General features: G+C 42.4%; 1 protein-coding gene and 2 long non-coding RNA genes across 5 annotated transcripts in view; 2 read left to right on the top strand and 1 right to left on the bottom strand.

The window, feature by feature from the left end:
• The window catches only part of LOC309649357, a 28,084-nt gene extending 1,757 nt beyond the window's left edge, over positions 1 to 26,327 (top strand). Inside the window, exon 2 of the long non-coding RNA XR_014257053.1 lies at positions 37 to 26,327. This is a non-coding gene — a long non-coding RNA (uncharacterized lncRNA). The remainder of the gene's footprint in view (positions 1 to 36) is intronic.
• WWOX (WW domain containing oxidoreductase) overlaps positions 1 to 26,409 on the bottom strand; it is a 969,100-nt gene that overhangs the window by 645,037 nt on the left and 297,654 nt on the right. The gene's annotated exons all lie outside the window — the stretch shown is intronic.
• The window catches only part of LOC309649365, a 634,437-nt gene that overhangs the window by 326,996 nt on the left and 281,032 nt on the right, over positions 1 to 26,409 (top strand). The gene's annotated exons all lie outside the window — the stretch shown is intronic.

Genomic DNA, 26,409 nt, shown 5'->3' with positions numbered 1-26,409 from the left:
CAACGCAACATTATCAACACTTCTTTTTCTTTCCAGGATCCAGAAAGGAACCTGGGTGTGCACGCCTAATCAAACTAGCACATGCTTACAGAAGAAACAGATCAAATGAGCTCAGTATTTCCATTTAAAAATATCATTTAAGGGAATTTTAAGCTGTCTGAAAAGATGGATACACTGTGTTTGTTTTCTACATTAATGAGCTATAAAAAGAATGGAATGGGCCATAAATACAGTATTTTGTGACAGCCTTTACTAAAAACGCTACTACTTGTGTTTATCATTTATATCCTTGTATACAACCTCAAAATTGATTACGTTTTAAACCGTACATAACTTGCTGCGTTTTTCATTTTGTGCTGTACTGCGAACATTTTTATAACTCAGTTAATATATTCCATATTTTGTGTTCTTATTGATTATGAATATTTCTTTAGGGGATTTTATTGCTTTTAAAATAACAAATGTTGGGTATTAAAAAATAGAAAAACCTATTGCAGCTTTTATATTTTTCTTTCCCCTGGTAATTCTAATACATACATTTGAGCATGACCATAACCAGAATATCTTTCTGTATCTTTACAGATATCTGTATCTTTTATACTTCCTCACATTAAAATTAAAAATCGACTAATACAGGGCATAGTAAAAGAATCAGATTTTTCAAAGGAAACCCACCGTTTAATGTGTTTGACTTGAATTCATAATCTGTTCCTTCAACAATTAAAAAATTAAAGTGCCAAAAGAGTATCCGCACGTAACATGATGGTTTTACATCAAGTACATATTATCTTTCCTAATTGCCAGTTCAGTTTATAGGCTACAATATGATTTATATATATGATATGATTTCACTATTAATTATCAAATTGAAAAAAAATAAAATCTCACATTATAAATTCTCTCCTGGAAATTAGTTTTATTATTTTTTCCATAATCCTATCACACAAGCTGTAAGTGCATTGCGGCATGAACACTTTAATTTTTCCAGTTAGTTTTAAGCAAGCCCAGAGGTGAGGTTTAATAAGGATCAATGGCACTTTATCTGGGACAGGGCCTCTTCACAGCATGCAAATTACACAGTAACACTTAAAAAAAGAAATAGATTTAATTAAAAAAAAAAGTAGAACCACAGGCTCTGGAAATTCAATTAAAGGATTTATGCAAAGGTTTGCTAGGTTTTTATATGCAGTTACTGCTTACATAATGAGCTTTTCATATTAAAAATCAATAGGTAATCTAGACTAGAAGATCATCCCCTTAAATACATTTTTGAAATCAATTTGAAAAATAGTCCATCAACTGCTGTGACTACTCTTGCTGCTTCGATTACACTAAAAGCAATATTTAGATTGTAAGACGTGCTATGGAATACCTATGCTTGGATATTGCTTTCAAGGGCTCTCATACTTTTGAGTGCCTAAGATGATCCCTAGCAATTCTAGATTGTGTTAAATGTATAAATTATTTAATTACGAACAAAAAGCCCACAGACACAACCCCATTGTATTTATAAGGGTTAAATGAAAGGAGGAGAAAGACAAAAGGAGGAAGGGAGGAAAGGAGAAAGAAAAAGAAAGAGAAGGAAGGAAAGAAGGAAAGGAGGGAGAGAGAGAGGCGAGAACAAAAAAAAAAAAAAAAGAAAGAAAAAGAACAGAACAACTTTTTCTAAATTAGTCTTTGCTATCTCAATTGCCTATTGTGTGTTGGCTACTTAGCACGGGGAGATATGCATTTCACTTTAAAACTCATTTAGGTCTTCAACCAGGAAAGCAATTAGCTAGCTCTAACTTAAGCCGACTTGCCATCCTCTGTGATAATGGGGGACAGGTCTTGAAACTGAAAGCCGATGCTCCAATTCTATCCAATGAGTGCACCATCGGTCTCACAGCCAAGATCGGCCGGGATGTGGTAACAACCAGAACACTGAAAAGGCTTCCATGGACAAAGCGGAAAATGACCCTCATATAAGGGGAAGCACTGGGAAGGGTGTAGGAAAGGGGAAGAACCCACGTAGGTCCAAACCTGAACTCTTCCCATTTGTACGATAAATTAATAAGAGAACCGTTCTTTCTTTTGTTTTAAAAGTTCTTGTTTCTAAAAGGTACGGTCAGCACTCGATGTCCATCAAGATGAACACTGGGCCTCAAGTTATCTTCAATTCAAGTCAGCCTTGGAAAAGCAGGCCTAAACTTTATAAAGGACTCATTTATAACAAAGCAGCACCTTCCTCTTGTTCTGCAAAACTTGGGGAAGAAATAAGCAAAAATACTGACAAACCCAAATGTATCCATCTACTCGAAGGTCCTATTCCCTGCAAAGGTAATACTTTCAGAAGATGCTGAGCCAGCCAGCCTGGGTAACCGAGGAGAGCCCAAAGCAGCGTGAGGGGGTCCCTGCTCTCAATGTACAGAGTGGAGAAGAGGACGACAAGAGGAAGAAGAAGATGAAGAGGCACCTTCCATTGTCTGAGATACTGGAGGCGTTCACACTGCGCTTCCTAAAGCAGGATCCTGGATGTGATCCTATGCTATCATGGGCTGGCCTTTCTTTCGGATGTGCCTACAGGGGAGCTGAAGGTGGTTTTAAGGGCCGAGGAACCAGCACTCGCTTTATCAGCCATGCATGTGCGTACTTGGCGAGCACTGCGGAGCACCTAGGACGTGGTTGGCACTGCCAGGTGCGGCGGTGACGACAAAGATGAATCCAGGAGAGCCAGTGTGCTCAAACAGGTTAAATGCGACTGTAGGCACATGTATTCTGTCTCTAAAATCTTACATTTATAAGAAAGAAATAACAAGCAAGAGGCTGAACAAGGAGGCGCGGTACCTGGAAACTGTGATGCTCAATGGAAGAAGCCAGTCACAAAGGACCACGTGCTGTTCGATCCCATTTTTATGCAATGTCCAGGAGAGGCCAAGCGGTGGAAACAGAAAGTAGATTCAGGGTTGCCTGAGGCTGGCGGGGTGATGGGGGTGTTGGGAGGTGACGGCTGGGGGCTGTAGGCGTTCTTTTGGTGTAATAATATGTCCTAAAATTGATTGTGATGGTGGGTGTACAACCCTGTGAATGGTCATTAGGTTGTGCACTTTAAATGAGTGAATTGCATGGTGTGTGAATTTTATCTCAATGAAGTTGTTATGAAAAAAAATGAGGTGTGGCTATGGACTGTAGTCTGAATAGCAGTAGCGTTAAGAAAAAGCAAATGAAATCTGCAAAGGAAGGAATGAGGTTGGAAAAAAAAAAAAAAAGCCTTCGTTTTCCACCTGCGCCAATCTGGCAAATAAAACATTTCAGCTTTCTCCTTCTCCACAACATGCTTTCTGTGACAGTCAGTTTACAGACGTGCAAACATAAACAACTGGCTTCCTATAGCAAGGTACTGAAATCAAAATAAGTAGAACCTTCTGTCACATGGAAGGAGTGCTTCCGGCATAAAATGTCCCTGGTTAGTATGATCAAAATGTCAAATATGAAGCCGTTTTGTAACAATGTGAGAGGTGGTAGTAATGGAAGTTTGAACAATGTTAACACTTAAAATTTCAGCAAAACCATTTCAATCCATAAATGTACAAAAGTCATTTTACAGTGTGCTTAACAGTCAAGACCAAGAGCTGTTATAAAAGAAGACACCCTCAATGTCACTTCCTTTTCTTTTATTCTTATTATCACATTTAAATCTCTCTGTAAAAGTGGTCTTGATAGGTAACTTTATTACACATTTCAAGACTATTCATTCTGAACAGAGCTTCTCCTCCAAGAAACTAACAGCTAAAGAGAGCCCACTTTCCCCTCATCATCCCTAAATTACACCCTAACCACAGAGCGGCAGAATGGCAGCGTGCATGTGACAAGGACGTGGCCTGCCGCGCCACGCAATGGCTCAATAAACTTAGAGGTGACTGTTTTGGTTGGCTGCAACGTTCCTTAGCTAACACCTTACTGTTTAGCTTGCAAAGACCTGGGAGTGAAGAGTAGGGTGGACAGGGAAAGTCAGAGTCAGGACTTAGTGAAGAGAAAGAATTCCAAAAAGTAGGCATGAGACCTGTATCAGCATAGAGGGCAAAAGCACAGTCTGACCTTTTCTCATTTCTCTGGGAGAAGAGGGGCAACAATCTCCCGTCCATCACCTCTGCTCACAGGTAAGGACATCTCCTGAAAGAGGGTTAGCCAACTTGTCTGTAAAGGGGCAGTTAGTAAATAGTTTCAGCTTCACAAGCTGTATCTCATCTGTTGCAATTACTCAACTCTGCCATGGTCATGCTATAGCAGCCACAGATGACACACACTTGGATGAGCAAGGCCAGCTTTCAATAAAACTTTATTTAAAGACAATTGAACTTAAATTTCATATAGTTTTCGTGTATCGTGAAACACTTTTTCTTTTGATATCTTTCCAGACGTTTAAAAATGTAAAACCAGGATGCACAAAACCAGGTAATGGTTCAGATTTAGCCCAAGGACCATGGTTTGCTGTCTCTTGTGCTAAACCACAGACCAGCCAGCAAGGAGGTAGACCAGTAATCCCATCTTGACTTGGGATTCATTTGGCAGATACCCTATCTGGTAACGAAATGGTGTAATATTCTTCAAGGTGGCAAAACCTGATGGCACACATTCCAAATTGTGTGCATTTTAAAGAACCGCAAGACAACTTAGTTTCTATGGACTGAAATGTATATTCTAAACTTTCTGAATTTCTTCCTTAGGAAACAATTATAAAGGCCTCAAAGTTTTCTAGGATTTAAAAATGAACAGAGGCTTCCAGAACTAATAGCTTTGGAATACTCAGCAGTGGAGACACAACGGCCTTGGCTCATGAGAACTGAGGTTGACCGCATTCCCTCTGGTCGTGCTTAGGAATTCCACGGTTAAAGGGCCAGGTTACGAAACGCAACATGCAGCCAGTTCTTTGCATTCATGCCGCTACCTGGTTGGGGTTTAATCTGAAATATAAACAGGGACTGATATTTACGGTGTTACTTTTCCTTCATTTGACTGTGATTTGTCACCAACCTTTTGACCACTGCAAGCAGAGGTGTCTAAGAAAAATATATGTGCAAATTGGCATCATAGAAACTAACTGGAACAATGGAAGGAATGACTTGACTGAATAAAATGAAAACTCTAAACTGTGTTATATTTCTAAAGAAGCATATCTGTAGTATTACAAGTACATGTAGATCAGAAACTAGTAACTATTATCTGGAATAGTTTTGGTGAATAGGGAAAAAAATGAAAACTGATATATTAAAAAGCTTTTAAAGTTCATTTAATAAGTCACACACCTACCTCATGATGATATTTACACTATTCCTTGGCAGCGAAAAATCCTTATTATTAACGTTATTATTATTTTGATTAAGAGTGATAGAAACTGTAGCCTAGTACAGGTCAAATGATGTTGAGGTACTAGTGTTTATATATTTTTACCTTCTAACCAATGTGGCCCAAATAAATTATTTTTAAAAAACATGAGGCAATAACCATAATGTACATGGGTCTGAGGACAAAGTCAAAGGGGCAAAAGTATAGGAAAGGTCAGAAGTTCAGATACCACTTCATAGATTTCACACATGATGCCAAGTTCTGAGGTCATCATATCCCACCCACATCACCGCAACAAAAATGTGCTGCTGGGACTTCCCTGGTGGCGCAGTGGTTAAGAATCCGCCTGCCAGTGCAGGGGACACGGGTTCGAGCCCTGGTCCGGGAAGACGCCACATGCCACGGAGCAACTAAGCCTGTGTGCCACAACTACTGAACCTGCACTCTAGAGCCCACGAGCCACAACTACTGAGCCCACATGCCACAACTACTGAGCCTGCGCTCTAGAGCCCGCGAGTCACAACGACTGAGCCCACGTGCCGCAACTACTGAAGCCCGTGCACCGCAACAAAGAGCAGCCCCAGCTCGCTGCAACTAGAGAAAGCCCGCACGCAGCAACGAAGAGCCAACACAGCCAAAAATAAAAAATAAAAATAAAAATAAATTAATTAATAAATTAATTAATTAAAATGCGATGCTGAGAAATACCCGAATGGTGAAGAAAGGCTTCCTATGGTAAAACTGGTAACTTTCTAGAAACACTGCACTGGAGTGGTTCTCATATGAAGCAAAACGTAATTATTATTTTCAAAGAGACAAACGGGGTAAATGATTACCGTTGTATTCTCGCCCCAGAGGATTATCCAGAATCCCTCTAAAAACTGTATTCCATATTTGCATCCATATGTTTACTGGTGGTTCATTAATGGGAAGGAAAAGGAAAAGGAAAAGCAGATCTAGGATGAAGAAACATGCCGGACTGTCGTGCAGCTGCTAACTCCAGTCAGTGGTCCCACGACGGGAGGGCCATCCTCTCTGCCATTCTTTTGACTCCCCCGCCCCAGTTTGCCGTTTCATGATGGCAAGAAGGTGGCTGTAGCTGTTGCCATCACATCTGCATTCGGAATAGGAGGAGGAGGGAGGGAAAACACCAGCAACACCCTGCCTTCTCATCTGAAAGCAAAACGTCCCCAAGAAGGTCTACTGCAGATTTCTGCTTTGACTTGTTGGCCAGAACTGTCACGTGGCCACCCTCAGCTCCTAGTGAAGCCGTGAAGGTGAGAGAACCATCATCCTCTCCGGCCTCTAGAGTAGAATGTAGACATGGCACCTGGCACACCAGACGGTAAGAATGGAGTCTTGCTTCCCCAAGAGGCTGAGACTGTGCAGGGCAGGGAGTTGAGATCGTGGAGGGCTTATTTACCTCTGGCTCTCTCCGGAGTCAAACATGGGAAGAACTTTGGCATATAAGGAACTGAGAATCCAAAGTGATTTAAAACAAACAGGCAACAGGACGTCATGCAGGGCAAAGGCGCACTATTGGTTCCTTTTCTTCCTGGGCGCACAGCTGGGCTGCACTTCCTAGCCTCTTACATTCCATAGATACGTGCTACTCCCAGGTTTGGGTCTTAAAAACACCACCACGCATGGTACCCCATGCTCTTGCCTCTTCCACCAGTTTCAGTGCAGACAACCAAGGTGGCCTTGGAAGCCAGATGCAGAAGACGGCTGAACCATGGCATGGAAAGAGGCTGGGTCCCTGAGAAACCACTTGGAGGAAAGCTGCCTGCTAATCCAAACGGCCACTTTGGACCTTATATACTCAAGAAATACACTTGACCGTGTTTGAGCTACTGTACCCATGTGGGCTTATTTTTTATAGCAGCTGGTGTTACCTTTATAATACAACAATCTCACACTGAGACATCTGTTAGAGTCTCTGAGAACTTTATTGACATCTTTGGGGGTCTAATCCCAGGTTACGAATATTGGTTTGTTTTGGAGTATCTCTTGGTGTCACCCAGCATCACCTCACCCTGGCTTCTGGGGCTCACTCTTCCTGGAGCTTGATCTTCTCAGGAAAAGCATGCCTGATGACACTTCTGCAAACCAGGAGAGGGAAAGCACAAGCCCTTAGGTCCAACCTGGATGTCCACATGTGAGCTGAATCCACAGACTCTGTGTGTGAAGTCTTCAGAGATGTCTTAGCAGCCTGCCAGGCGTGTAAGGTTCAGTTTTTCACATCTCTTAACTAGGCCCTTTTTATCAAGAATCCCTTCTGCACACTCCATGGTATGCTGCCAGGGGAAGTCTAGCTTAGTAGTGAATGGGTGATTTATAACTCCATCACCATGCGGCATTGTGGAGCCCTGCCATCTCAATTTCAGAACCCTGGTCCCTTTTCTGTTTACTTCTTGTTTGCCTTCAGCCCTTCTCCAGGTGCTACTCTGAAGAGATGTATTTTGTAGCTTCAGAGTTTGGTGTTTGATAAGTTACTCTGAGCCCTGTTTTCCTTGTTCGCCTGCTCCTAGATGGGAAACAAACTGCATAAGGGAAATGGCTTTATAGCACCAATCATTAAATATTTTACAGGCAGAGATCTTGGTGGGTGGCTTGGAGGCTCAATTACCCTCCTCAGTAGAGGGTATAAATATCCCTGAGGGTTTACGTAACAAACCCTCAGCGACTCAGTGCTACTGAACAATCTCATCATTTACATCGGCCTCTGAAGCCTAAGACTCGATAGCATCTGAAACTGGAAAAAGCATAAGGGCAGCAGGTCTGCATAGGTGTTAAAGCACAATCTATCCATCCATCCATCCACTGAAAGACACGATAAAGAGTCTTCGGAACTATTAGGTGTAAGACGTCATAGTATTGAAAGTTGCCCTCTTGAATATGCTTTTTGGGGGAAGGAACAGGGGGAAAGGGAAGTCATTTCAAGCGTTAGCTACTTAAAAAGAAGATAGAGCCAGAGCAGCTCTGCTGTAATGCAGCATTAGGTGGCTATGGGTGTTGCGAAAATTGGAATATGGATTATAATGGCACGCCGCTCTACCTCCCTTGATCCATCCACAACTTTCTGAAGTAAATGCTATTATCCCCATATTACAGATAAGAAAACTGAGGCTCAGACAGGTTTGGCAACCTACCGTAGGTCAATTAGCTGATATATATAGCAGACACAGGATTTATACCTGTTTTATCCCAAGCCCTGTGCTTTTTCCACTTCACCATGCTGTGTCCTCTATCAGGCCACAGGATTACTGGTGAATACAGGGAAGAAAGGGCTCAGCATTCCTTCTGAGACGAGCCGAGAATGCGCCAGGAACTGCATTCTACGGAACATGTGGAAGCAAAGACGGGAACTTGGTTTGAACTTGGATGGGTGGTACTCCAATGCACAACTCTCCCTTTTGCTATTAATAATATGGAAAAAAAGAGTAACGGAGCCGGTACGACGAGCAGACTTTCTGAAAGAGATGAGTTGTGACTGGTGGCTTAGGAAGGATGGGGGAGAGGGTGGACTTTAAGGAGATAGAAAAACAGATCAATAGATGCCCCTCCCCCCAATCCTCAATTTCTAAACCAGTGCTGGAAACAAACAAACAAACGAAAAAGAAAACGAAGTCAAAGGCAGAGCCAGGGTGATTGGTGTCACTGGGTCTGGAGTCATTTTATATCCAGAATGACAGGGGGCTTAGAATATTCCAATACTGTTCATAAAGTTATATGAAGTATATTCTTCTACATTCAAAGAAAGGGAGGAAATAACTTTCAGTGCTATATGCGTATTTCAAGCTTTTATCAGCACTCATTCCAGCCCCCTTTTCCCTTATAATTCTTAACAGAGGGAAAAGAGACATTAATTAAGCAAAGCTTTATCTCTTTCTACTCTAATGAAAGCCAAGTTACAACGATATTTTTCCCCAAGATTTTTCTCCACTTAATGAAGACATTATCCCCGAGTTCTCACTTTACAAAAGAGCATTCTAGAAACATTAGAGTCAGTTTAAACTAAAAAGTCTTTTTGAAGTCAATAAACAATTAAAGAACAATGAAAAGAGAGCCTTTGATGGTGCCTTAGTCTAAAATCTTTAATTTCTGTTTTAATCTACGAGGTAAGTCCTGTATTCAAATATTCCTCACCTCTAGAACACAGTAAGCTTGAAACAGATGTTGGCTTTATAATTCTCTCCTTAAAATACATATGTGTGTGTGTGTATGTGTGTGTATATATGGGTGCATATATTTGCATATGTATATACATCACACACAAGCACATACATACACACCATATTAACACGGAGGTCTCCACTAGAAAGGGGAGAGAAAAGTTTCCAAATTATTTCCATTCTCCCTCTTTGAAAATTAAAAAAAGAAAAAGAAAAAAAAAGGAAAATGGAATCTTTGGCTTTGAAATTCGTGACCAGATCAAAGACGATAATGCACATAGATTTTTCAAGGTATACATTATTAATAACACAGGCAAACACACGACTGATCAATAGCGTGGTCGAGAAATGATAAGGCAGGCACGTGTCCCCGAGGCTCTGCAAGTAACACCGCACGGAGCGCGGCTGGGTTCCCTGAGCTCTGTTTACCTGGGCATTACACACGGCCTGATCATTTCCTCCCTCCTGTAACGGTGGCACTGTTCAGCACAGATGGAAGTAAAGAAAAAAGAAAACAAAAACAGATGAATCCGCCCCATTTGGCAAAACGTCTTTCTTATGTGTTACCCTCTCTTGTTCGTTACTCGGGTGAAATTCACCTATCATACAGTTAACCATGGTACAGTGTATAACGCAGCGGCACTTAGCTCATTCCCAGTGTGTACAGCTACCCCCCTCTATTTAGTTCTAAAATATCATCACCTCAGCAGGAAACCTCACACCCATTAGCAGTCCTTCCCTAATCCCTTTCCCTGCCAGCCCCTGGCAACCACAAATCTGCATTCTGTCGCTATGGTTTTGCCTATTCTGGATATTTTATATACGTGGAATCGTATGCGATCATTTGTGCCTGATGTGTTAGCCTTTTTTATTTTAAAAATAAACTAAGCCTATCTGAATGCAACTCTGATTCTAAAGATCAGTTCTTCGAAAAGAAAAAAAATCCATGAAATATAGGCTACTTTAAAAAACAAACTGATGACACTACTGGTGCCCACTGATGATGGGTATTATTTAAGAAGGAGCATTTATATGGGGAGCTTATGGGGCGGAGGAATAATTTAGGGGTATGGGATTAACAGATACAAATTACTATACATAAAATAGATAAGCAACAAGGATTTACTGTGTAACACAGAGAACAATATTCAATATTATGTAATAGCCTAAATGGAAAATAACCTGAAAAAATATATATATATATAACTCAATTACTTTGCTGTACACTTGAAACTCACACAATGTTGTAAATCAACTTCAATAAAAAATTATTTAATAAATATATGGGGAGTTCATTACCAATACAGGTTACGTAAGCGGAAAATACTAACGCATTCCTGGAAAGCATGGTAAATTAAGAAACTATGAGTCCATGTGGTTACTAGTGAAAAGGTGCATTATCCAGGGATATGGCCCCAATCTTTGAGCTTGCGGTCATGGGATAAAACAGATAGTTCTTTAACAAGTCTTTCCTCAGGGCCACTTAGGGAAACGACACAGTAGCCTCAGTGGTTTATAGGTCTAAATCAGTATGATTTCCAGCCCAGATTATTCATCAATTTAAGAAATAGGAATTTTTATAATTATCTTTCTCCTTTCCCTGATTTTCCTTATTGATGGTCCAAATACTTGTCCCCAAATCAGAATGGAGAGTGCAGTGTCCATCTGTCCAACAAGGGGACTGAATGGGAGCCTGCCCTGAAACGAAAGGGGGAGGGGGACAGCCGTTGTCAGACCTTTAGAGAAAGGACGCCTCCCCAGGAAGAAAAGGGCAGGAGCCCCCTGAGGCGGTACTTCCGTATTCAGAGATAGAGGGGAAGTGCAGACAGATCGGGGTTCAGATCCTGGCTTTGCTTTTGACGTGGCTTCTAAACTACAGCTATATCACCTAGAGAATGGGGATTGCCATTAAGATTAAATGAGACATGAGCACACAGTGAGCACGCAAGAGATTCCAGCAGGGACTCTGGGCTATGCTCTCAATGAACTCTTTCCTCCCTCCCTTTCCAGCTTGCTCCCTTGCTCCCCTCCTCCCTCCCCACCACTTCCTCTCCCTCTCTCCCTTACTCTTCAATTCTGTTTCATACTAGACACGCCAGTGTACCCCTCCGCCACAATGCTCAGCAATGAGCCTTACCTGTGAGCATTCTGTACGCCACATCTCTCTGCGATAGAGCAGCCAGAGCCCTGGCCAGGCTTTTGCTGGCGAGGGTGTGCTCTGATCAGCTTCATCGACTCCATGACAGGTCACTGCCTGTGTGTCCTAGGCTGTGATCTCCAGACCAAAAAGCTGATGAAAATGGCAGCTCGACCACCATTACAAACTGAACACGACTGTCCTGAGGCCCAAAGGTCCATACTGGGAAACTGGGAAGTTTGGCTCACTCTTTTTAATCATCCCAATGATCAATTGCAAACAGAAACCCATTATAATAAAACGCTCCTTCAAACTCTTCATGTGACCATAAGTAACTAACCTAACACATATCAGCCTGGGGGTGAAGTAAGCATTAGAAATGCCAAGTTTCAGGGGTCAGGGTAAGAACCCAATGATAAGACTTCACCCAACAGATTCTAGGACAGCAGAATCAAAAAAGAGTTGAGGACCTACTATGCGCCAGATGTGAACCTTGTCCGTACACATTGTCCCATTATCGCCTCTCACTGTTCGCTTCTAGGCATCCTGCCCGGTCTGACCCCACGTGACACAAAACAAATGACCAGTCACCTATACTTATCAATAATGACAGCTACTCGGCATGTCTGGACAATGCTAGATAGCGTCCTCTTTTACGAATTTAAACAATAATCACGCTGCACAACGTAGAAAAGTCTCCAGCCAGGTATACGTTTGCAGTTGGACACCTTGCTTTTTCAGGGGTGTCCTTTCAGCCAGCCTGACATTTCACGAAGCACTGTAAAGTAATTTCTTCATGAGCCTTTCCCACGGATGGACGCCACCTACACACACCTGGGAGGGCACCTCAACCAGGTGCCCTGCACCTGAAATAGCCTCATGCGTCCTAAAAACGTCAATCTCAAACACAAAATGCCTTGCTGCCACGCCTTTATCTTCTTTCCTGTTTTCCTCCTGGCACTGCAAGACCAAATCTGTTCCAGTGAACACAGGATTGCAGTGGGGTACGGATTTGACACCAGGCAAATACCTCCCCTTAGCAAAGGCAAATACAACAAAAGTTCGGCAAGCCTCCAAGCCAGTGTGTATAAATGTCACTGCACCTGGGAAGAGGGGACATCCAAGGCCACTTATGGAATCCGGGTTCTCCCACGGCGGTGGGAAAAGGTTGCCGGGGTGCCTTCCGAGGGGGACAAGCGCTGGGGCCCGAGAGAAAACGGCTGGGACGGGGCGAGACTCGGGGCCACAGCCACAGTTTGGATGCTCTCGGTGTGGCCTCTGCCTGGATCCTCAGAGCTAATCAAGGGGAAACATAACTGGTCCAGGCGGCGGGGTGAGTTTACAACAACTGACAGTAACTATAACATACGCCAGTTTGTATTGAGATGTTATTGCACCTTTCCGGTTCTAATCACCAATTATGACTCTATTACTCCTGCTTGGCAGTTCATCTGCTCCTGTCTCCGCTCAGGGCGACTTGGAGACGGACCTCTGATCTCCCGGTTCCACTCCAGTGAGCGCTCAGCACGGAGGCTGTCATCTGCAGACGCTGAAGACGGGAGGCCTTGCCTGGGCTGAGATAACTGTACCTGACCTTACAACAATTTACTAAGGAAATACCTGCTTAATAGCGGTGCGAGCGCAGCTTCCTCTATGCTCACCAAGGCCCTGCAAATTAGTGACAACGGGATAAATCTATGGCCGGCTCACCAGACACTTCATTAAATCACTGTTCTCTTGCCTTGTAGCGCGCTAATAGAATCACAGCCCTCGTTAGCTACTGAATAAAAGATCAATCACAGACTTTGAAAGCTCTTGCTACCAGCTTCCAGAGGAAACAAGCAGAAAGAAAAAAAAAAAAAAAACAGGAGAGCGAGCAAGAGAGAGAGAGATTCAGGATCTTCGCTGAGATTCTGAATGGTCTCGCTGCAAGTTGCTTCAATTACCTTTTCCACAACTGGCTCCAAGTGCAATACTCAGAGGAACTTGTTAAGCCTGCTTTCAAGAACGGCACTCTAATATATGACTGTTAGACCCTGGTCAAAAGTTCATAATGTGCATATGTAAAAAGGTACTAAATTGCCTGAGGGCTAAAACCAGAGGAGTTTAATTGTAGCAAAATGCTAAAAATGGTCTGTTGAGGGTCCTTCTATGGGGATACTGCTGGCTCTGGCTGACTGAAGTACAGAACATAAAAGCCTTACAACAATATTTCCTTAAATGCTGGGGCAACTGCCAGCAGTTGCTGTTGCATGAATGTTGCGGTTAAAGGAAAACATTTTCCTCCCCTAAAATAAATAGAGTCTTAAGAACTGCTCCAGCCCATAATTCTAAGGCGTGATGGAAAAAGGGAGGGCTCGATGATAATAAATAAGGGATCATTCATAGGGCATGTCCAATCTCCTCGAGGTGTGTTTTTACACGGGGCACATGGAAGGGGTTCAGGCGGAACCAGGAAGGGTTTGGGGGCTGTGAGAGGCTCTGATTTTGCAAACAGCTTTGCGCTGAAATGACAGCTGCTCCTGGCTGCCTTGCCCGTCACCGGGTGAGGTGTACTCACGTGGGGATCCTCGCGAACAGCCCTGTTGGGCTTGTCTGTATTCCGTCTTTGTAACACGAGATCAAGTCCCAAGGACACACAGCTGGCTCACTTGGATGGGTTTCTCCTGCCCAGAATTCTCTACCTTCTCAAAACATACTAATTAGCACCTCACTTGGATAAATGACGATACAAGAGCAGGGCATGGTGACTCAGAATGCTAGGAGGGCCTGTGTTAAATACAGGACACCAGGGGAAACTAGGATTCGGTAGGTAGGCTTTCTGATTTAAAAGAATCATTTGGGAAAGTTAAGGTCGGCTTTCCATGGGTAGTGAAATATGTACTTGTGTGTTTCTTTAATCAAGTTTTATATATATATGTGTGTGTGTATATATATGTGTATATATATACATAAATACACACACATATATATATATGTATGTATGTGTATATATACACACACACACATCTCTCAGACATGAAATTCTACACATTTCTTGTAGCACCAAACTCACACAGAAGACAACACAGCAATAACCAGATGGTTTGACAACCACCAACGCTGGGCTGGATGCCCACTAGTGAAGTACGAAACTCGGGCTGCAGCGCTGGTTACATATGTGGCGAGAATATGGTAAACAAGATGAGCAACGCCCATATCCCTACAGCTATCTGGGGGCCCGATTTCCTCCACATTATTCCCCAAGGAAAACAGTTCCAAACTTGCAGTGACGTACAAGTGATGCTTCCTAATAGAGCAAATTCAAAATTCAACTCTAATAAAGCATCCATTTAGTATTTACTGTCACCTGAATTGATCAAGGATCCCTCCACCTTGAAGGTCCAATCCTTGCTACGTCACCTGGATTGGTTCGGAATATATTGCATTTCATATTTTAAGACGGATCAAGTCTACTCTTTAGTTCTTGAAAAGGTCATTGGACAAGTCTGCCCTATGCCATGCCAGTTTTCTCTCTGACAAATTGCAAACCGGAGTTATTCAGGCCAATGTTCTACAAAAGGAACTGGCAACTTCAGAATGCCTAGTTCAGTTTGATCTCTGTTCTATTCTCCAGTAGGTTTGGAGAAATCCATTCACTTGAAGCACTAGTATTCCAAGAGGAAAGGACAGAAAAGGGCTAGAAAGAGTACACTGAAAGACGGCTGGTTAAACTGATAGCAACTGAGGAAAAGATAAAGCACAAACTGCCTCCATTGCAATCAGAAATGGCAGCCCACTAATCCCCTCCATTCCTCGATTCTTCCCAGGCCTCGGGTCACACACGTCAAAGAGCAGGACTGAACCCATCCTTACAGTGTGTCCCTGTCCTACTCCTGAACACAGATGGTCCCAAAGGACAGAGGAGCAGGCCAGCTCCTTGGCAATATGTCACGCTTGACCCATAGGACAAAACCCACAAAATCAAGCTCAGCCCTGGGGTTAGGGATGGAACCCACAGAAGTCTTGGCATGCACGGGGAGCTCGTGCTTCCAGAAGCACTAAGACGCAATGGGCAGGACACACGCGTTTGGGTCAGACGCTCAGCTCTGCCGCTTACTTGCAGTAGGACTGAGGCCAGTCATTCAAGGCTTCCATTTCCTCATCTGTAAAATGGGTATAATAATTCACAACCCAATAGCTTCCTGTGAAAGTAAAGTAAGTGCAAGAACATGTAAGAAATACCTGGCCCATTGCCTGACACTGAACAAATGCTTCTTCTCTGCCCTCCCACACCACCGTGTAACTCAGAAAACAACCCCAAGGATACTCAAATGAGAACACTTCAGACAGGACCGTCCTAAAATATGGTTGCTATTTTCAATACGATTTCAACAGAAAGCCATGTGGACTCTCTGGGGAACAGGGTATTCTAGGAATGACTTCATCTATCTAATAGTGTCACCCACGCTTAAGAGTCATAATTTAAATACGGGAACGAAGGAGACTGATTATAAGCTAATAGTGTGCATTCAGGTGCAAGTTTACAAGCTGGTTACCCAGAACCCACTGAAAAGCATGACAATGATATTGGTGACTCACTGCTTCCATTCTAAGCCAGCTTCTTAAAGACAAACAGAAGACTCCAAAGGCTACCTTGAGAATTCATGGGCAGCTTTTACTGTCTCGGGTTACCGAGCAACACCTCACCTGTGCTGTATGGATTACCATTCCTACTTTGCTGCAAGTACATCCACCCCCACCCCAGCTCCCCATGTGAAACCTAAGAATGAATTCACACCAAAAGTCACAGTGAATGTGCTAAGTGACAGCGGAGAGGCCCAAGTCAAGAGGGTAAAGTGACATCCAGAGAAATGAGGGTGAATTCCTGCTGAAAATGCGACAGTCTAAAAGTATATCCTAAAATATCCTAACAACAATAATAATAAACTAGCTCTGATTTTTAAAACCATCAGCAAAATGCCCATCACCCACAGATCAGGCCGCTGTGTGGATCTGGGTTTATGGGCACTAGAGAAACACCGCCTGCTGCAGGGTTACCTTGCAGGGAAGTGCGCAGCCTGACGTTATGAGAATTCTGTGTCACCTCCATACTTGGGGGTCCCTGTGTTAACTCTCTGCGCATCGCGTGAGCCTGGAGTCCCGGGAGCTGCTGGGTCACAGCTGAGCAAGTTAAGGCACCAACCATGCTTGATTAATTCCCAGAGAGGGGAGGGAGCCGGCGTGGATATCTGGTCGCTCACTGCAAGAAAATGACTTGGGATTTACATAAGGAGAAACAATTACGTATTTCTCTATGTCTTGAAGTATCAATACTTTCTTAAATGCCACTTTCTTGAACTTCCCCTACTGTGTCTGTCAATAAAATATGTGTATGGGGCAGGCAGACGTCTGGAATGATGGGAAATCTGCCTATGGGATGCCCATACCACCCTACCTGCAACACATACCCCCCACCCCCCAGAGCTTCAGTACCAACCCTGACAGAGGTCCCGGAGTTGTGTACTTTTGTCCTGGATGGACAGAAATTGCTGAAACTGACAGGTAAAACTTTCAAAAAGAAAACGGCTTCTAGAACTGAACAATGAAGATCTCTTGGGTATCAGAGCAACACCCAAGTTCCTATGCGGCTAAACTTTGGGTAATTCATTAACAAAAAAAGGCAAAATAAGAGCAAGCTAATCAAACGTGGTTCTAAGATGGTCCAAAATCAGTTCAGAGGAGCTCTGTCACGCACCAATGGGTTTGGGAGAGAATTACTCATTATTCTATTATACACAACTTCTTGAGTTTCTAAAACTGAATCTGGCCATGTTTCATTTGTAACATCAAGCAGGCCTTCAGGCTGAGTGAGAATGTAAACAAGCTACTGATATGACTGTAAAATACTTAACTGCATTTAAACGAGAAGAATATCTAGGCAAACATCAGCAGCCTTTAATAATGGCACATGCAAGTGCAGAAAGTAAAATCTGCCCCATAAAAAGCCACCGGAGATGGCTCAGGATGCCTCAGTTCACCCCACCACGCAAGCTGCTGGCGGATCAGTTCTTCCAAGGTCATCCGCTGGCCTCCATTTAAAAATACTATAATCTGTTAGTTTACTAATATTATCCCTCCAGGTTATAATTAATATGGGCAACTAACCTGGGAAAACTTCAAGTGGTCATGTAAGTGAAGTAAATTAAATACCGAGGTGACATGGGGAACGGAAATTGTTGGAAATGAAGGATTTTTTAAATCCGCTCAAGGCCCAGTAAGGATGTACTAATCATTCCATCGCTCTTTTCCCCCACGTTCTACAAGCTAATTCCACCCCAGCCCACACACGGGCGAAACAGAACGCCACCTACTGGCATCCGCTGGTACTCCCGTGAGCTTATATATGTATTTTTGTGTGTATATACATACATAAACACACATACATTTTTAATATCAGACTGTCTTTCTTACTACTAATGCTAAAAATTAGTTGATTTATATTCTGTTTATTTTTTTAAGTGCTGCATAATGATATAATTTAAAATGACCACATATGCTCTAGATGTGGAATAAGAAAATAAGTAAACGTTTACGTCAAATAATGCTACACCAATGAAACAAAACAACTGATTGGCAGGGAACGGGAGAGGGTGGAATAAATACTGTAATGGAATCTGTAGACCACGATGGACCAGATCAAGCTGTGCACAGTTCATCTCTGGGGGATTCCTCACTTTCCTCATCGAGAAACAAGGGACAGTAAGGAAAGTTCCCGAGTCCAGTGAAAGCGGCTCAGTTCAAGTTTTGTTTATATGTCCCCCTCTGTGCTCCCTATGAATGCTGTCAAAGCAGAGACTCTCATTAAGAAGGGCTATTAAGATTTCCCCAAAGAAAGCTTAGCGTTTAGGGAATAAAAATTTGTGAAATTTTTAAGAAGTCAAGAAAAAGAGTTTTTGTATTTCCATCCACTAACTTTAGTGGAATTCACCTTCACTCGATGAGGACAAACGTGTAAGTCACAAAGCAACACTTACCTAGTAAAGCTCTGTACCCCAAGACCTGTAATTAGTCATTACCTTGAAAGTACCAAGAGAACAAGTAGCAAATCTGGACCAAATGAAAAAGCTTTGCATCGTTTTATTCACGGTGGGGGAAATGGTATATTTGCAGAAGAACTTTTGCTGCAAAAAAGCGGGATAATCCTGCTTCAAAAGAGCCATGATCTGAGACCTGAGGAAGGGCCTGGAAAGGCCTTTAATGAGGCCCACAGTAACAAAATGAACAAAAAAGGGACAGACACACACAGTCAGAACATTACCAGTTGGTGTGAACATATGCCAATTCCGCTAAGCACAGAGCAGATTAAAATCATAGGATGGGCACACATCATATGGCATTTCAACATCAGATACACCAACCTTCCAGGGGCATCGTTTCAGACAACGCTTGCAGAAATGCTGCCAGCCCACGAGAGGATGTGCATCTTTGCTGTTCACAATGCAAACAGCTCTTCACAAGGATGATCAGTCAGTGCTATGGGTGCTAACTCGATAGTTCCGTCATCAGATGGCATTGCAAGTTGCATTACGTATTTTAAACCATGTTAACATGGTTTGTTAATGTTGGTACTCACTAAAAGGCCACAGCTATTTAAATCATGAATAGGCATGATAATTTTTATACAAAGTATGGGGAAGTGACACATGTGGATATTCTAAATATTCTCTTCCTAAAATCTGTCTTACATCATTCGTTAATTGTCATCACCAAAAAGATAGAGCTAGATGTTTCCGAGGACCACAGGCTCACGATTCTAGTGATTATTTACTGAAATAAACAATGCACCTATTTCAAGGAAAAATATTTTATGTCAAAATACAGTCCCATATCGACTTCCCTGGTGGCACAGTGGTTAAGAATCCGCCTGCCAATGCAGGGGACATGGGTTCGATCCCTGGTCCAGGAAGATCCCACATGCTGCAGAGCAATGAAGCCCGTGTGCCACAACTACTGAGCCCGCGCTCTAGGTCCCGCGAGCCACAACGACTGAGCCAGCGTGCCACAACTACCGAAGCCCACGCGCCTAGAGCCTGTGCTTTGCAACAAAGACAAGCCACAGCAATGAGAAGCCCGCGCACCGCAATGAAGAGTGGCCCCCGCTCACCGCAACTAGAGAAAGCCCGTGCACAGCAATGAAGACCCAATGCAGCCATAAATAAATAAATAAATAAAATCAAGAAAAAAAAAAATATATATATATGTATATAGTCCCATACTACCTCTATCAGATATCCTCAAGCAAGAATTTAATACAACTGCTTTAAAAAAGACAAGACAGGATAATGTTTTGTTACGCCTCAAATAAAACTTAACTATCAGATAGTTTACTGTCCTTATTTGTTTATGCATGCACGCATACATGGGCATTTCAACAAATTCATACACAGATGTGTATAGCCCATAGGTAGGCTTGCCCATTTATCTCCCATGTTCAGTTACCACATCAAAAGTTGTGTATCATCATCATCATCATCATCATCTTACAACCATCATCCATCAGTTTTAATATGAGATCGTGCAATCCCAAATCCGTAGCCTGGACCACACTCGAGCCTTTGTTATAACACTGATCCTACCTTGATTTAAAATTTGAAACTTTGTTCATCATGATTTTTTCGCACTGATTTTAATTTTTTGGCAACACTGCACTAAAATCTTGCTTATCTTGATTACTGAGTTTTTTTTAGCACCCCCTTAAATTCTGTCCCAAGTCCTAGACCTGGCCCTACCATTGCTGCAGTCTTTTCTCCTTTTTGTGTTTACATGCTTGGTAAAGATGTCCATTCTACAACTTCATCTGACGACTCTCATGTCTGCCCCCAAGGCAGAAAAGCACTGTGTGCCCAGTGGTGCCCGACTCCCTTCACCCTAATGTTCTTTACATCTCCAGCCCTTTTAACATAAGCACCCAGAGGCCAAGGAAAATGACTTGCTCTCTTTCGAATTTTCTACCCCTTAAGTCAACACACGCAGTACTCAATGAACGCTTATCAGATGAGACCAGACCAAACAGTTTTACAGCAGAAATTTTCAGAGGGCAGATTTTGATAGAGTGTGTGGTGAAACCAAATAGTGGCTGGTAAATATGGGTCACAATGAGCGCTTTAAAAAATGAAATACAACCAAAAGAACAGCAGAGGACACTGCCCATAGCTGGAGTACTATTTTGTAAAATCTCTGTTTCAGATACAGGCATATTATACACAGACAGACTTACATGGATATGCGTAAGTGTGTATGTACTGGTTTGCAACATAAAAAACCTGGGGAGTAACCCAAAAAAGCGTTTGAAAGACACTGTTCTGAAACAGAAATAGGATCCCCCGATCTGTCATCTACCACTCGCCCTGCCACGACACAGAAAAGGCAAGAGTCCCAAAGTCATCCAAGTCTTCGGAAGTTTGAGAAAGAATCATGTTATCAATGTGTTCAGAGACCAGTCCTGAATAACTGAGAAACCCTACAGTGGGCTCCACTGGAATGGAACTGCTGCAGAATTTCTTAGGCATTAGCTAAGAGATGAATATTGGCCTTTTATCAAACGAATAACATTTTTCTGGTTGAAAGAACCATTACAAATATATATGGAAAAAATAGGCGCTGGTGAAAAGGATTTCATGAAAATAAAATTTTTTTAAAAGCAACTGCTTTAACTATCATTGTACTGTTTAAAAACTCGATCAAGGTATTTAATTGACTTAATGGAATTCACCTTGTATTGGACCCCCATGAAAAAAAATTGATCAGTGTTGATATAGTTCTGATTAAAATGTTTTATTCATCAACAAAGAATTTTTTTAAAGCCTCAGGATCAAAATAGTAGGCTGAAACTGCTGGCTTTAGCTTCCTCTCCCCCCAACAGATTGTCTAAGTGTACATGCCGATCTGCATGATACAACAAACAAGCCCACTTACTGAGTCTTTACTGTCTGCTAGCATCCACGTGCATTGCCATCACTAGCTCTTATCATCTTTATAAACCATCTTCAGGTAACTGAATACTAAATACATAAATTCCTCACAAAGATATGTTTTAAGGTATAAACCGCTTACTGGAAAACAACAGTGGGCAAAGGGGAAAGAGAAAAGTCAAGAAATAAAAAGAAAAAGACCAAAAAAGGAATAAATAAATATTTATCAGGACCTTGGAGAACTGTGATTAGATATATACACATACACAAACACATCCATATCTGATTAAAAGCTTACCATCCGGGCAGCTGGCATATTGCTGGATAGCAATCAATAACTAGTATTATGTAAATCATATGGGAAAATAATGTAAAAAGAAAAAGGTGAAAACTTTCCAAAGTTCTGAAGACAGGCTGCTTTTATTATACTTTTTTCAAAGGGTGTTGCAAAATCTCTTTCCTTGAGCATAGACAATACAGACGTATGTCCAAAAGTACAGACCAAGATAAAGTCGCTTTTGGTCTGGTGTTATTAAGAGATTCAATGGAATATGCCTCTGCTTTGAAATAAATCACTTTATTAATTCCTATCTGACCTGCTCCAAAGAAAGGATTTAAGGTGACTTAAGGAAAGAACAAACACAGAAGAAGGTGAACAAAATGTATCGGAGTCATTAAAGACCAGAGGAAGTTGATATGCTACCATCAGCATTAATATGATTTGATAAAGCACAGAATTGGACTAGGAGCTCCGACAATACATTATGTTATAACTGCGTTATCAAGAGGAGGGTATTATGGTAGCTCCGGGGTCTTGCTTGGAGTTCAGACTTAAAGGGCACTTCTCACGAGCAGGAGCTTGATATGTTTTGAGGCCGAATGAGAGAAAAGATCTTTGACAACAGCTTCCTATGTGTCCTCAGAAATCATTAAATTTCAGGAAAGTTCACATTAACCGGAAGGATACAAAGAAAACTACAATGTGCCCTAGGGTTGAACTGTGCCTTAATCTTCCAATGATCTTTTAAAGATGTAGGAACTATGTCCCCTTTTTACAGAGAAAAAGAGAACCCAAGGCCCAGAGAGGTAGTGTGACTTGCCCGTGATGACGGGGGTCACCAGGAGGAAGGGCTGGGATTCGGAGCCTGGTTTCTTCAACTTGGAAGCCCACGCATGGCCTTTCTGCTACAAGGCACGGCATTCTTGTTTCACAAAACAGGCCAACATGCTCTTCTCAGCTCTGCCCACCTCATTCTGTTGGGAGTGGGCTGTGGGAACGGAATGAGTGGGCCGTGTCATGTGTTGACGCACGAGAGGTACTCAGAAGAGGGCTCTCGGCACAGGTGGGTCCTGAGCGATGTGACCTGCTGCTGCCGTTGTTGTTCTCAGCTGCCCCGGTCCTCGAGGCCTACAGAACACACACTTATTCAGGGAAAACTCACAGTCAATCCCCCATCCTGCACAGAATACAGGTCAGATCTGCACATCACAGCCCAACATGGAGGCATGTCAGGTAGACTTGGCAAAGATAAGCTAAATTTTTAATTTTGTTTTTGATTTCGGCTTTGGCTGGAAAAGGCCTTCGCTCTGGGTTCAAATACAAAGCCGACAGAGACGAAGCGACATTGGAAGATGTTATACACGAGCTTGAGTTTAAGCGGAAAGCAAGTTGCAGCAGAGAAAAGACCGTTCCAGGTTCAGGATAAAGAAGTCTGGTGTGTTCCCCTACTTTTCATCCACAAGAAATTTGCCAGCTCATTTCTAATGGTTGTAACAGAGGGAATAAAAAGAGAGGAAATCTATATTATTTTCACGACTGGATATACTCCAGGTTCTACTTCTTTGAAATAAGTTGCTTCTTTTCTTTTTTTTTTTTTTTTTTTACTTCTAAACATCTTCTTAATGCCTTCTTTATAGGAAATGTGCCCAGGGTTAATGCTGAGATTTCAGCCATTCTACCCATTACTTGGTCTTTGATGGTTCTAAAGAGTCAACAAAGAGACAAATGGCACATAGCACACACCCAAGCCAGCCAGGGAAGTTATGTTCTAAGAAGGAAAAACAGACTGATTGCATTCACCTGCCTAGGAATATTAAACTATCCCCCCAAATTCTAAAGTTCCCAGATTTTACAGGGTTTTTTTTTTTTCTTCCGAAGAGTGAGAATACTAAGAAAACATTAGGAAGGTCTCAGTAGTTGATATACAGTATTTTTTTTGGACCTAGCAAATAGACTTTTTATAACTTTTCTGTGAAAGGAGGGCCTCTCTGGCTCAGATTACTTGGACACTCGTACTGTTTATTCTTCCCTTTTCTGAGCAGTCAGAAGAGATTTCTCTCAGTACTTCAAATAAATAAGATATCCAGCTGAACAAACACCACGCACTCCTGTGGATTACTTTGGCTTCATAAAGAATATTTCACTTTCTTTTTTTCAAACATGTAAATGATTAAAGAGACCCCATCATATGAAACCCAAGGAAAAAATGTATCAAGTGATGTAGATTCTATACATGGTGGTAGATGGAGAAGCAAAAAGCCCCAGCTGGGGAAAAGGGCATGATCTTTCACAGGGGAAATTAGAATATTACTAAATGAGATATTTCACATATTGTACATCTTAACAGGAGTGGCTTTGTAACATGAAAATCAAACTGCAGCGTTCAAACTCAATCTCTTTTTTCCGAAAACAGCAAAATACTAGTTGTTTTTCTTTCTTTCTTAGATTCCTACTTAAAAACAGATCCCAAAACTACAACAACGACAAAAATTCTGAAGACCATACAGAGTCTGGAATAAGAATAATATTCCACGTGGGCTTTGAAATGATTGGTGAGCCTTATCTACCTTTATGGCTTAAAAAAAAAAAAACAAAGTCCAGGATCTCTGGACAATTTTTGAAACTCAAAATTCGGCAATAGGTGTTTCTTTAGAGAGAAAATTTGGGCCACTGATGAACATGGCCCCCTCTCAAGCAGCATGAAAACAAATACTTGACTTTAGGAAACAAAATCCATACGTTTCTTTCTTCTTTTCATGAGACAAAAATGCATAAACAGCCATGTATTTTTTTAAAATGGTTGCATCTGGTACCTCTCAGCCCAGAAAGAGGAAAGACAAGAATGCAGAAAGGATGAAACAGGAGAACAGCAAGGCAAAGACACAGGCATCAATAACGAATGCTATGGCTTAAGGCCAAGAACTAGCAAGACCTATGAGTAAATCTGCCACCAGATAGCTTACCAAAAGGCACGCGCACACACACACACACACACACGCACACACACACACAAGACTAAATAAAACTGAATTTGTAAGGTGTGGTAGGCAGCCTCTAAGCCGCTGTGCTCCCGTGCTTCCTGGTATTGACACCACTGTGAGATCCTCTCCCTGTGAACGTGGATCACACCCACTGATTTCCTTCTACCAAACAGAATGGACTAAAGTTATGAGATATCCCTTCTGGGGTTTGGTTACACAGGGCTGTAACTCCAAAGAGCTGAGACAGAGGCCCACGGCTAAAAGGCAGAGAGGAACCAAAGTCCTCAGTATTCTAGGCCATAAAGAACTGAACCCTGCCAACAGGCCCACAAGCTTGTAAGTGGGCCCTTCCCCAGCTGAGCCTTGAAACGGCGACAGCTGGGCTGACACCTTGATTGCAACTCACAAGTTGACCCTAAAGCAGAGAGCCCAGGTTCCAGACCCACAGAAACTGGGCGATAAGCAGATGGGGTGTCATAAAAGGGCACAGGCTGAAATAGGTGCTTATGAGGAAAAACAATCCGATGTGTTAGATCAGCGTCCGCCCTGATTCGACCCTCTACTGCTTCACTTTCCTTCTCCCCACTCTGGCGAGGCTGGATAGGTCTGCATTTCACAAACGGTATCCCCACATGCTCACAAATCAACTGCAATACAGTTAGAGTTACTGAAAGTTTGGATCCTGGGATCTGAAAGATGCACAGAAGAATTCTGGAGCTGAAAGAGTACCTTTGGAATCTTCTAGGCTGGTCATTCCCAAGGGTAAGCCCAGCATTTTCAATAATGAGAACAACGGCCAAAGGAGCAATGAAATGGTTTTCCCTGAAGTCGAATGTACTCAATTGAAAGGGCTGCTTTCTGTCCCACAATCATGTCCTGCCTACAGTTTTTGGCATTTAAGTGTCTATTCTTTTATAAAATTATGGTGACAGTCTATGGTGGTGGATTTGTCTTTCATCCAGAGTTTTCAGAATAAAGCATATGAGCCTGGATTAGTCTCCTTTTTGAAAAATTTCCTTTCAAATTACACTGTAAAATCCAAAACCCATGGGACAACTAATCTTGGTTAAATGACTCATTTCACAGATAAGAACATGCAGGCCCAGAAAGGGGATATGACTTGCTCAGAGACACACAATTGCTTGATTACAGCAAACTCTAAAACTAAATTCAAAAAGCCAAGATATAGGGACTTCCCTGGTGGCACAGTGGTTAAGAATCCGCCTGCCAATGCAGGGAACACGGGTTTGAGCCCTGGTCCGGGAAGATTCCACATGCCGCAGAGCAAATAAGCCTGTGTGCCACAACTACTGAGCCTGTGCTCTACAGCCCGTGTGCCACAACTACTGAAGCTCGCGCACCTAGAGCCCACGCACCGCAACGAAGAGTAGCCCCCGCTCGCCGCAACTACAGAAAGCCCGCGTGCAGCAACGAAGACCCAACACAGTCAAAAATAAATAAATAAATAAATAAATTGATTCCCAACCCACACTTTAAAAAAAAAAAAAAAAAAAAGCCAAGATACAAAGACGTAAACCCACGAGCGTGGAGCCTGGCA

Source organism: Balaenoptera physalus (genome assembly GCF_965194825.1).
Source record: "Balaenoptera physalus genome assembly, chromosome: 19".
Taxonomy (NCBI): Eukaryota; Metazoa; Chordata; class Mammalia; order Artiodactyla; family Balaenopteridae; genus Balaenoptera; species Balaenoptera physalus.
This window is presented reverse-complemented; position numbering and strand designations above follow the sequence as displayed.